Consider the following 13,385-nt stretch of genomic DNA (forward strand, 5'->3'; position numbering starts at 1 on the left):
TCCTTTCATGCACTAACACCTACAGCCGACACCCGATCTAACATTGTTGTGAAGTTGGTAGGCGGAACGCGTTCTCCCCGTGTTCAAGATTCTACACACAAATTTGTGTAAACGCCGATCAAAATAGTGTTGTTCTTATTTATTTTGTGCAAAAATGCTATCGAACATGCTTCATGTTTTTTTATAGTATTGTTTTATTACGCTGTTTTCACTTATTACGTTATATTAAAAAGAATTGTTATTAAGTAGTTTATTTTATAAAACCATATCCAAGTTTCAGCAATCTTTAAGTTTCTAAATACAGTCACGATAGAGATCAAAAGGTGCCATATCATTGTTTTATAATCTATGTTATAACTATTACATATACACGTTTTTTTCCTAATTCAGTTAGCAATCGCTTACAGTTTATAGCTCATTTGAAACGAGTCAACTTAATGGTCACTAAGTACAATAATTTAAATCTATCGACAAACGAGTACACACATTGCACAACACTAATTGAATTTGACGCTGCCATCAAAACACACAACACCGTATTTTGTAATCGAATCAATGTATTTAGAATTGTATTCCAAGGGCGGATAGTTCAAATTCAAACGCAGTAATGCCTAGATATAATTAGAGGCGACGATGACGGCACTGCACGCGTCGGTGTTCAACAAAACGTCACTTGTTATTCCAGATGCGACTCGTTATGTAAGATGAAGTAGATTAATGGGTCAATGTACTTGCTATTCGGTTGCTTCTTTTATCGGGGGCTCGTAATCGGATTTACTTTGTAACTCGATCACGATGACACAGGTGTTCTAAACAGGGTACCTTAAACGGTGGCCTGCAGGAGAAATGCGGGCCGTAAAGCAGCTTAATTTCTTCTGGAGTTTGATTTCAAGCACCTGGATTTGATCAAAGATGACAAGCATTTGTATCCGTATTAGAGTGTTAGTTTTCGTTCGATGTTACGTCTTTAAAAGGAAGCTTACGAATTCTGGCAACTAGTAAAACTCTCTGATAACCGCACAAAAAAAAAAAAGGCTTTATTGTAACAATAAAATGATCAACTTTTTTACTGTGAAGTGAAAATAATATGAATTAAACCATATAGTGATTCCTTTCCACGCTGCAAAAAGCCGTCTTTTCTCTCTAAATGGTGCTTAATAACATTGACCTGATCACGACAAGGATGATATCACCGCTGTCAAATTTATGCAAACAACATAGAAATGTGTGAAATGGTGGCATTATTGTACCTTTGACCTTCCTATCAAGATGCAAATCTTGTTTTTTTAAATATTTACGTAAATAAATCAGTGAGAAACATTGTGTTATTTAAAGTTACCATTTCTGTCTAGAAAAGTTTTCGCTCGTGTTTTTAATGTAGTAAATGACTTGTCAATAAATAATAATAATAATAAAGATTTTTTATTGTATCATTGATTAGAGGATCAATATCGTTTTGGCTCCTTAACTAGGAAATCCTGTGCTTAAGGAGCCAATGCCTTCCGTTTCAAGTACATCTAACAACAAAAAGAAAAAAACTAAAGTATCGAAACCATATAAATTATAGAAAGAAATAAACATAAAAATTCATACAGACACTGCCAAAATAACAATAATTTACAACAAGGAAACGCAGCAATAAATATTTTTTGATATTAATAAATTAATATTGACATTTGAGGTCAAACAATTACTTCACGGACCGCTCCGTATTTAAAATGACGATCGACTCGTGATTTTACGACATACCGATAAGGTATAATAAAACGAATAGAGTCCGTTAAAGTCGACACGTCTGTGCTTATGGAAAAATCGTCGCACATTACTAACAAATAGATTTTCAAACGCATCACCGCCAGGGGGCGCTCAGCCGTGAATCGATATCGAGAAATCGATTCCGCCGAGCACATTTTGTAGATAAAACGTATCGAATGATTGCTTTAATGACAATTTATGCTCTAGTGCAGTTGGATATGTAAACGAGGTATAGACAAGTGTGGCGGCGTCCGACCTAATGGGGACCACCCGTGCGAAGCAATTTTTGTTATTGATTTGGTCAACAATATCGATTTTTTTCCTATTTTAGTGATGTTCGATGCTTTCGATACTTTGATAGTCTGTTGATGGTTATTTTATGGAAAATTTATTAGTGTTGTCATCACTACGTCTAATGAGGATTTAGCTTATTTTATGGTTCAACGTATATATTTTATGTGCAAGTCTGTAATTACTTAGTAATAAAATTTGCGTCACTTTTGGTGTCAATGTATTTTTATTAAAGTATTATTATTATTTTGTTAAGTATTTAAGAAAAAGATGTCAATAACTAAGCTGGAATAACGAGCACATATTTTTAAGATCTTTAAACAAAAGCGAGTTGAAATACAAAGAGGGTCTTATGTTATTGCACACGCTTAGTACTTAGTACATAAAAATTGTATTTTTTTTTACTTTTACAATACGATTTGTATATCTATATTGTAAATAGACAAGTTACACAAATCATAAAACAACCAATTAAAATAATACGAATGTTTCTTAGTGTCTAATTGGCAACAAATTATGTATGAAAACGAAACTTTGAAATAACGAACTGACCGATGCAAAAAACCTCAAATTACTCAACACAAACATAACAAATGAGAAATCATTAATCAACTAACTTCATACTAAATAAATCATTCTTTTTATATTTATTTTGACTCTCCATTTTAATTCCATGGCCATTATAATATAATAACCAGATGTCATAGGTAGTTTAATCTGAGATTTAAATCTATACTAATATAATAAAGCGTAAACACACATTACTTCGTGGCGTAGGATGTCAGCAATCACAGCATATTTTTGAATAATTTTCTCTTTAATAAAAAACCCTACAATTATGACACGCTTTAGGCTATATATTTTAACGCTATTAAACTTTGAGGATAAATAAGTTGTAAAAAAATCTTCATGAGGAAAATGGACCATAAGCTAAAAGCTGCCAACATTAAGAAAGCAAGGTATTATCTATAGCAACGGTAATTTTGACATTTGTAATTAAAAGTTTGACAAATGTAAACAATAAAACAAAGTTTATGCGGATGAAGCCACACGAGGACAGCTAGTGTTTAAAAAATAGCTGCAGCTACGAGTTCTATCGATGAGAAATTAAAAAATATAAGAGACCTGTTGTGTACCACTGTTTTACTCCTGGGTTAAATTTCAGCAAGACCCCTTGAGCTGTACTATTTTCAAGTAATATTGATAGTAAAAGTATATTAAAATAGATTGAATAATCCAGTATAGATTAGCCCGTGTAAACATCGTCACGCGTGACGTAGCGTGAAATGGGCGCACGCGTCGACTACCGACCTGCTAAAGACTTCACGATAATCTCTTAAAGCGATTATTCTATTAGTAAAGCTGTTCCCGTGCTCAACAAAATTAAACTATAAAATCTTTTATTTTATTCAATTGTAAACTTTGTAATGTCAAATTAAAATTCACAAATGACTACTATTGTCTAACAGTTACCGTAACCAATATTACTTTTTTGCTTGTAGTTTTTGTCCTTTCTCGTATGACATTTTCCTATTTATTCACCTCCTAAATTAGATACCACAACAGTGGTAGTGCCCGCTTTAACATCTTAGCACGAATGGGCCGGCACGCCCGGTGTAATACCACGACCGCACAGAAGACAGGCGTGAAATGAAAACAATTCCGTGTGTCGTCTGATGAGTGTGGTGCCGGAAGCCTAATTTAAGTCCCTTTCTCTTTACCGCCCTTTTCTTGTAAAGAAAGGTTAGGAAGAGAAAGTGGATTTGACAGTGGAGGAGATGCATAGGAAGGGGAAATATCCTCTTTATGTGCGTCTCCCCCTCCGTCGGATAAGGGTAGGTAACGCATCCGCAATTGCGGATATCTATGGGCAGCGGTTGCTTCGCCACTTTGGCGATTTCAGGTGACCGCTTGCTCGTTTGCCACCTTATGTTATAAAAAAAAAGATAGCGTGAAAATACATAGCCTATAGCCTGTCGTAGATGCTATGCTGTAATTGCTGACATCCTACATAACAAAAAAGTATGTGGTTTTTTTATACTAATAATATAAAGAGGAAATATATGTATTTTTGTATGTATTGGAATACTAAAACAAAAATTACTGGGCTGATTTTAAAAATTCTAGCGTGTTACAACACTATTAAAAAAGGTAATTTATCTGTGAGTAACATAGACTATACTTTTTTTACGCGGACAAAGTCGCAAGCAACAGCTAGTGTTATGTAAGTATAGAGTAAAGATAGATAAACTAACATTTAATTTTATTTACGGTACTTTCTGTTCTCATTGCATTCGAAGGGTTAAAGAGGAGACAAGAAGAGATTGATTAGTTAGATCACAGTCAGTTCCGTATTTCGTTTTATGTAAAGGAAACTATGTCAAAGTACCTCAGTCCGACTCTACAGTGTCTCAGTGGAATTTCACGGTAAAGAACCGTCACAGCAATCAACATAAACATCCGTCCGTTACTCGTATCCAAACAAAGACATCATTTCGTTCAAGCATGTGCGGTATTTTCGATTTACGCACCTTTCGACAATAATTCCGCGTAGAGCCTGAACAGTTCCCAGGCATTAAATATCGCACTGCATCTACGGTAGTTTATTAGTTGCGGAACGAACGAATTGAACAGTCAGTGGTGATTTAATTTATACTCATAGTCATTGGTGTGGCATCATTCACTCGAGAAAATATATACTTTATTATACGAGTACACATAGATGTTATTATACTTAGCACAATATTAATAATACGTTGCTATTTTTTCTAAACTGTCTGTCATTATGGACTTGTTTCTGAGTTTCTTACTAACACTTCCTAGATGAAATCTATACTAATATTATAAAGAGGAAAGATCTGTATTTTTTACATTTTTGTATGTGTTGAGGTAACTCAAAAACTACTTTGCCGATTTTAAAAATTCTTTCACCATTAGAAAGGTAATTTATCTGTGAGTAACATAACACGCGAGCGTAGTCGCGAGCAACTGCTAGTATGAAATAAAATCTTATTCTTAACTATCTACGAAGTCTATTAAAAAGATACAAGAAATGAAACAATATTACAATTTCGCTTGGAAATTGAAACGTACTTCATCTATACTGTATTTATTTGCAAAATCGAGGGAATCACGTATTAACCGATAATGACAACTGACTGAGCCGAATTTCGATTGCGATTGATTGCACTCAATTTCATACAATCGCTTCGATATTGCGGAGCCCCATCATTTTCTCAGAAGAGGTGATAAACATGCCAAAGGTTGAGAATTAAGATCAATTTGAAAGCACTTTTATATTGCAGCGGCTACGTGATGTACAAAATACTGACGAAATTTTATGTGAACCAAAATATTCGGTAACACGAATTCGGATAGAAGAAACCCCTCTAAGTATACGCCAATTTAACCACAAAAATATTCAGATATACTAATTTATCAATGACTAGCTGTTACTCGCGACTTTGTCTGCGTGAAATTAAAAAAAATATAGCCTATGTTACTCACAGATAAATCACCTAATCACCTTTCTAACGGTAAAAGAATTTTTAAAATCGGCCTAGTAGTTTTTGAGTTATTTCAATACATACAAAAAAGAAAAATTTTTCCTCTTTTATTATTAGTATAGACAACAGATTTTTTTATTCCATAAATTTTCAAAGACCACTTAAATTAAAATATGCAATGTTGTATTCTATTCATATAACTGACAACATTGAATAACGTTACAAGTTATACAGCTAACAATAAATATTTTAAAATCTTGAACCACGCAACTTTTCAACTCATCAACGTATGGTATACAAATTATTAACTAACAATAAGGTGAAGTAATTTCTTACTTCTTACAACTGTCGTTCGCTCGAAGATCCTGACAACCAACTTTCGATTCCTTTCAAACCAACGTACAAACGATTCACAATAATAGATTCAATAACCTACACATCCGCGCCGTCATTTTCGCGTGATCTTTTTAATGAGCACTCCATTTGAACACCCGAAATCTAACAATCGATCTAATCAGCGTTCGAAAATCACAAATCACTACCGTTACGATAATTCGTAACCGATTTAATCATCTCTCGATTCAGAATCGATTCAATGATCGACATAGTGACGCCCTCTATGAACGGAGTTATAAAGGAAAAGAAAGTGTTGAGTCCGTTAACGATGTTTGAATTAGGAATAGTGTTTGCACACCCGATTGACGCAGCAAAATTGGTACCGCGTGTCGCGTGAACTATTTTGATACTTTCTCTGCCTTATGTAGAGCTGTACTTTAATTATAGTTTGAATATAAATGCTACCAAAAACGTTTGCTGATTAATACGTAAGAAGAGAAAACTGCCGTTAGTATGCACATATATTGAGGCTAGAATGCCTAGTTAATAAAATTTATCTAATATTTTACTATTCATTGTTAAATACATAATAATTACCTAACAACAATACTTTAATTTAAGAGATTTCTAATTGAATCCTATACATTACGACTCATTGCTTATAAGATTTTTTTCGCAATAAATTCATAGGCCTGTCAATAAAAATGGCGGCCACTTGACAGCTGTCAATTATTGCCGATCAAATTGGCATAAAAAGCTGACGGTTATGAGTCAATAAGGACGATTTAATTTGTCGCTATATGTTGAAAGGTTTACAATGTTAACTGAAAATAAAAACCTCTTTAGGTTCTCCTATAAATTTCAGTTCTCGGATAACAGATTCGAATCCAATATCCTTTGCTTTGCATAATTATTATCTAAGCTGGAATTTGCCTTCTATAAAAGTTAGTTAGCAAAAAAATATCAACGTTATTTTAAGAGCATTAAGAGAGTTTTCAAATTATTAAGTTGATATAATACATTTAAGATCGTTAAAGCTAAATGTCCTTTTCTCGTGGAAACGATATATTTTAATGTCGGATAATGAATACCTCCCTGTCATTTGGCTCGTAACAAACTAATTGTAAATGTCTTTGAATCACATGTATTTTGTACATGGAGAATTAAGTCAAGAATATGGACGGTCTTTTGATTTTTTAGTGAGGATAAAAATTCAATTAATCTACTTATACGAGTATGGGCCTAATAAGTCCATGTTTACAAACATTTGCAGGACAATAAAGGGATAATATATTCTTTTTTTATACACTTTACGTCAATAAATTGAAATAAAGAAAATTGTAGATGGCCATACCATCTCCTAAGTATACCTAAATTATATATTGACTTGAATAAATCTTTAAAAGATATACGCAGTAAATGAAATTGTTATTTTTTTCAACAAGACGTATTCTCGCTTAGTAAAGCGCTACTTGTAATTTAGGTGTCAAAATTATAGTCGTATAAAGAAATTACACACCGAGAATATAAAAACGCGAAAAGCTGACAAAACTTGAAGTGCAACGTAGCAACACCCCTTAAAAACAACGAAGTACACTTAACGGTAACTCCGTTACAAATAACACCGATGTACAGAGTCGAAAAAGTCCGCATATAAATTATTCATACCGCGTACCCATATTAAACTTCATTATAATATCGAATGCGCTCGCGAACCGATCTTTAATTTCAATATTCTTACATAATTTTTTGATACATTTTCAATGTTGCAAAAAAAACATCGAATCCCACTGAAATTACTTAAGTGCATTTTTATGCAGATACATTTCGCTGTCGGGTGTAAAATTTTTAATGATAACATTACACTTTCCCGTTCGACGCTTACTCTACTATTATCAACACTCCAGTTATTGCACTCGCAATGTAAATTGCTTGTTTATTACATTATTTTAACCTGTCTTATAAATCGTATCTTATACGAAAACCAAATAGACTACGAAAAAAGTATTTACGTTTGTACGGGCAAACGAGCAGGAAACACCAAGATGATTATTAACGCCCACGGATATTCGCAATACTAGAGGAACAGAAGATACGTTGCCTAATTTCTAGCTTATTATATACAAGCTTTCGCCTGGGACTCCGTCGGCATGCAATTAAAAAACTAAAATTAATTAAATATGCATTAAAAAAAACCAAGTAGCCTATATATTCTTCCAGACTAAGCTATCTATGCCAAATTTAATCGAGATCCGTTCAGTCGTTTACCAGCAGACTCTAAAAAACATCCATCTAAACTTTTACATTTATTTTATAAGTAAGATTTAGTAGTAAAATTTGTCACTTACATAATTATTGTTAACTAGCTTTCTCCTGCGACTTCGACGTGGAATTAAAAAAGAACAAAAGTGAATAGCCTATGTATTCTTCCAGACTATTCTCTACAACTACGCCAAATTTCATAGAAATCCGTCCAGCCGTTTAGGCTACTAAAGCTACCAAACATCCATCCATCCATCCATATAAACTTATCTTAGTATGAATATGAAGTATGATGATAACATTTAAGTTAAAGTCATATTAAACAGCAAAGTACTTATTTGAAATAGTTAACCAGGTGCATTAACAAAAAGTTCCCATGTCTGTCATCAGTCGTAAATCGAGTGATTTGTGGAGGTCGCATTATTTCACAATCGTAATAATTTAATACACTAAATGAACACATTTGCGATGTAAAAAGCGGTAGCTATTAGTATGTAACGTGGTTCAAAGGTTAATTGATCGAATTCGTTTTCGCAATGATTGACGAACGTAGAAAAAAGATTTGTGCGTTTCGAGAGGTTCGTTTCCCTGTTAGGTCAAAGGTCTTTGTTAACTTGTGAAGACTTCACAAGTTTTGATTGTAGAAAGTGCGTAGTTTTGTTATGTAAAAAAATCACTCAAATATTTATTGACGTATGCGATTGTTTTTTTTATTAAAATTTAATTTAATACTGATTAAAATGTGTTGTATGCCTTAGGTCGTCCACTGCTGAACGTAGGCCTCCCCCATTGATTGCCCAACACCCGGTCCTGTGCCGCCCGCATCCAGTGCACTCCCGCAACCTTGACCAGGTCATTGGTCCATCTTGCGGGAGGCCTACCTACGCTGCGACGACCTATCCGTGACCTATCCTAAAAAGACAATGCATAACTAAATAGAATTGTTAGTACAATTGTGTATTCCAAAATTAGAACTTATTCTCTCCATCCCTTACCTCTTAAATAATCGTATCTAAAACTTAACTATGACGTATGTCGTCTATAAAACTGTATTATGTATTCATTTACGACTTCCGGATACCAAAATTAGTAGGTTTATTAAAACAAACATTGAACTGAGAATTATGAATCAAGTCACATAATACGGCCGTTTAACATAGTTCTTAATTCGTAGTAATAAGGACGTAATTAACGCCTACGAATTGTCCGAGGAATTTTTGTTTTAAATACATTTAAATAAATTGTTAATTATTTTAAGAATTCAATCAGCATTTTGTTGTTTGTAATAAATTTGTCAAATGAACTGTACGCGCAATTTTCTGACTTAAATGGTTTCAGAGAAATTTAAGTGGTTGATGATAATAAATGTATTAGGATTTTTCTTCATAAATTATTTGAGTACTTTCTAATACTAGGCATAGACTGTATTAGTACAAGAGCGCGTGCACTTTGACCAAACTATCGCATAACTGTTTACTCGCCCTTTGATTCCTATGAGCTCATATGGAGGTGCACATTACTCGATTAGTTGTGCAACTAAACAGTTGCATGGGTAGAGAAACAATCGACAATCGCATAACAGTTGTGCGGTAGTTTAGTCGAAAGTGTGCGCCCGCGAAATACGAACAATTGTAGTTTTTCTGTGGTTTAGATGACAATCAAATCTATAGTGTAGTCCAAAAAATAGAATTAAACGTAACTTAAATAATCTATAATGTTGCCCATTAAAACAATTTAATTTATACAAGTACGTCCAACAATAATTTATAGTGTACCGTGTCAAATTTCTTTATACATTTACGACTTTATAAACACTTATTTTGTTTCTTTAATCATTGTCTAATTTATAGAGGTCTTGACTATAAATAAAGGCCAATTAAATATATTTCCACTGGCTTTTACAATGAATTACGTAAAACAGTAAGTTCGAAGTTTCTAGTAGCCCACGGAAGGCTCTGCGTAATTCTTTCAGCTTAAATAACACGTCAATTTTTAATGTAGAAAGCTTAGCTAAGTGTATACTTAACGCAAATTTCAATTACGTTGTTTTTTAAATGTCCACTAAACGAAAATTGATGATAAAAAGTGCTTTGACGTCAAAGCCTAAATGTGGTGGCTACTTTTTTTTTTAATGTAAAATTTTTAATGGTTTAAAAGGCAAATAGCTTGGAAACTCACGTGATTTGATGTGACGACAGCTACTTAAAATATCTTGATAAAATGGACAATAACGGGGACCAAAAATAAAAACCTATGAAGTAGAAAATGACAGAAAGAACACGTGACTTAAATTCACACATTGATTGTATTTTCAGTAATAAAAATAAAACCAATAAAAGTTTATAAAATCTATAAAACTTTATCAACACAAATATTTGTGATGATAAAAAAGCTCTGGCAAATGATTTTAAAGTCATAAAAGCACAAAGCTCGCCGCCGTATAGTTACAGTCATTGACAAAACTTCAAGTAAAAGAGCTTTAGAGTTTCAACAAAGCATTATCAAGGAGACTCAAGTCTTCTACAACAAGTTTTGCATGCTTTTATTTACTTTGTAGACATAAGAAAATATTTTTTTAATAATAGGTACTTTAACCTTATAATTACTAAACAAAGTGTCTATGGTAAGGTTTTATATTTATAGAAATATATCTTTATTATTGTAGGTAATGTAGTTTACGTACGAGTAAGTGTTAATGTAACTTATTTATATTTAAGTTTTAGATAACAATTTCTATTGTAACAGTGTTGTTTGACATCAAAGCGCATCAAACGCATAGTACCGACTACGTGTTTGTGGTCCGTCTGCTATCGCGTCCAGTTCTCGTGGGGCCCGTTATCGCAAAACAAGTGCAGCGGGAGGCGCGTTCAACGCACTTAACAGAAAATTGAATCGGCCGACATTATCGCGCGACAAAAAGCTGGCAAATTGATTCGGGTAGCAAATTGCTTGCGGCGGGCGCGCGACAATTCCCTATCTGTACGACTCGCTTATTACGTGTCGCTTGTATGAAAGAAATTGTTCTTAACTGATGATTATTTGCTATCTAAGTTAATACATCATGATATTTTTTTAACCAAGTTCCAAACAATTTGTTTATATGTTTTTATTGCATTATTTGTCAAAGGGTAAACGTAGATGTATTAAAAGTGTCTACGCATACAACTTAACTGTTTTTATAAATACAATTTTACAGTTAAATTCACATATTTTTAACTCTATGTAAACCATTTAAATTAGAAATGACACTCTAATCAATTTTTCTCTTTGTTCTTCTTCAATTCTTCTTCTTCAAAAAAGCAATTAGCTTTTTTCAACAACTATTATACTATTTTATATTTTTATAGAACACTATCGCGAAAGAAAAAGAAAATAGACCTCAGCAAAATATACGTGATTTCTATACCTTTTAAACAGTTACATAGCAAAGAGAATTTCTATCACGACACGTAATCAATCGCCGATAGGGATTCATGTCATCAATCACGCGACATTACATGTGACCGATATTAATAATTATGAATTCGATAATTTATAGAGCTGCATTTTACCTTCGGTATTCGTTTTATGCGAATGCACATGGCAATGACCTTTAACTTCGTGTTACATAGCTGTGTTTCCACTGTTTAAAAACTTGTATAGCAACAGTCCACGAGATCTGCGACGCAATAGTAAATAATTTTTTTCTCTGATGGAGTACGTTATTACTTTGATACTTGATACAAAACGAAAATTTATATTTTAAAATACATTTTTATCTAGTTGCTATTTCAATATATGTTGTTTAAGGAATAATGTTTAAATTTTTACCAACGCGCATTTCGTGGTGTGACCGTAATTTGTGCAATTATCGGACATAATGGAGAGCGTGCAGTCGCGTCTCGTAAATTTTATCGCAGGTGTTAAAGCAAATTGTCAGCGATATAAAATGTAAAAAGACATAGGAAAATAAAACTAATAATAATGTCAAAACATTAGAGTACCAATAAGTTTTAAATATGTATTATGTTATACATTAACTCTCTACCCAAATTAAAGGAACACATACTTTTATTACATACTTGAATCACACAATTAGAAGACAAATTTTGCTTGACTCACGGTCAAATATTGAAAGGAATCTTCAATTCTCTTCGTAAGCGCTGCTTACAATCTGATAGACGTCAAAATTTAATAGGATTTGTAGTTTAAGCGTGGCCTTATAATTGAAGACACTTTTACATATTTAAATAGCGTTTCAGTATTCGTAAGAGACTATAAAAAAGTGATGTACCCCAATGACAATTTCTCAACTGCATCTGCTTTTAAATCTAAATATTCCGACCTCATTCAGTGATCAACATGATTTATATAGTATGGGACACATTCTGCATAATGCCATTCAACTGTCCATCTTGTGTTTAAATAGCTTTGTACATCGTAACACTTAGCGGTTGCTTTCTGCGCTGACTCGGACGTTGGCGTAAAAATACAACTGTCACACATGTCTAATACATCAGCCAATAATTTGTTGTAATAAAACTTTGTGAGAAAAACAAACATTTACCAAGCATTCTACTTTGTCAACAATGTAATCTATACTAATATAATATAGCGTAAACAGACTACTTTGTGGCGTAGGATGTCAGCAATCAAAGCATGTTTTTAAATAACTATTTCTTCAAAAAGTCATGCACTTGCTACACGCATTTATGCTATATATTTCACGCTCTTAAACTTAGGGGATAAATAAATTGGAAAAAAAACCCAAATGCGGGTAAGGGACCAAGCTGTTATCTAGGAAGCAAGGTTGCCATGGTTTGTCATTATGTCATGTCATTTTGACATTTGCATTTGATAATTTGACAAATGTAAACAGTAAAATATAATTTTTATCATTTCATGCGGTTAAAGGGAACAGCTAGTTTGTGATAATTTATTATTCTTTAAGGGAAATTGTGGATGTTTCCCGTTGGAATGATTGTTCGAGCCAATTTTCCTATTGGTTCGCTTGCTGGTATTGACTTGATTAGCCCAATGGGAAAATAAATCCTATTGGTTCGATGCAGCAGTGAACCCAACGGGAAATGTATATTGTTCTTAGTTTGAAACTTCAAAAACATTTCTGAAACAATTCTGAAAAACATTTTTGTCTATATTTATTGTAGTAAATACAACACGTTTTAAATGCCTTAGTGGAAATGTACATTAAAGTTTTAATGCACAGATTAAAATTGTTACTAGTTATTTCTTAAT

General features: G+C 33.1%; 1 protein-coding gene across 1 annotated transcript in view; it reads right to left on the minus strand.

Annotated features, from left to right (window-relative positions):
• LOC106100303 (protein embryonic gonad-like) overlaps positions 1–13,385 on the minus strand; it is a 79,154-nt gene that overhangs the window by 21,760 nt on the left and 44,009 nt on the right. The gene's annotated exons all lie outside the window — the stretch shown is intronic.

This window comes from Papilio polytes, unplaced genomic scaffold (genome assembly GCF_000836215.1).
Source record: "Papilio polytes unplaced genomic scaffold, Ppol_1.0 DF824058.1, whole genome shotgun sequence".
In the NCBI taxonomy this organism is placed as follows: Eukaryota; Metazoa; Arthropoda; class Insecta; order Lepidoptera; family Papilionidae; genus Papilio; species Papilio polytes.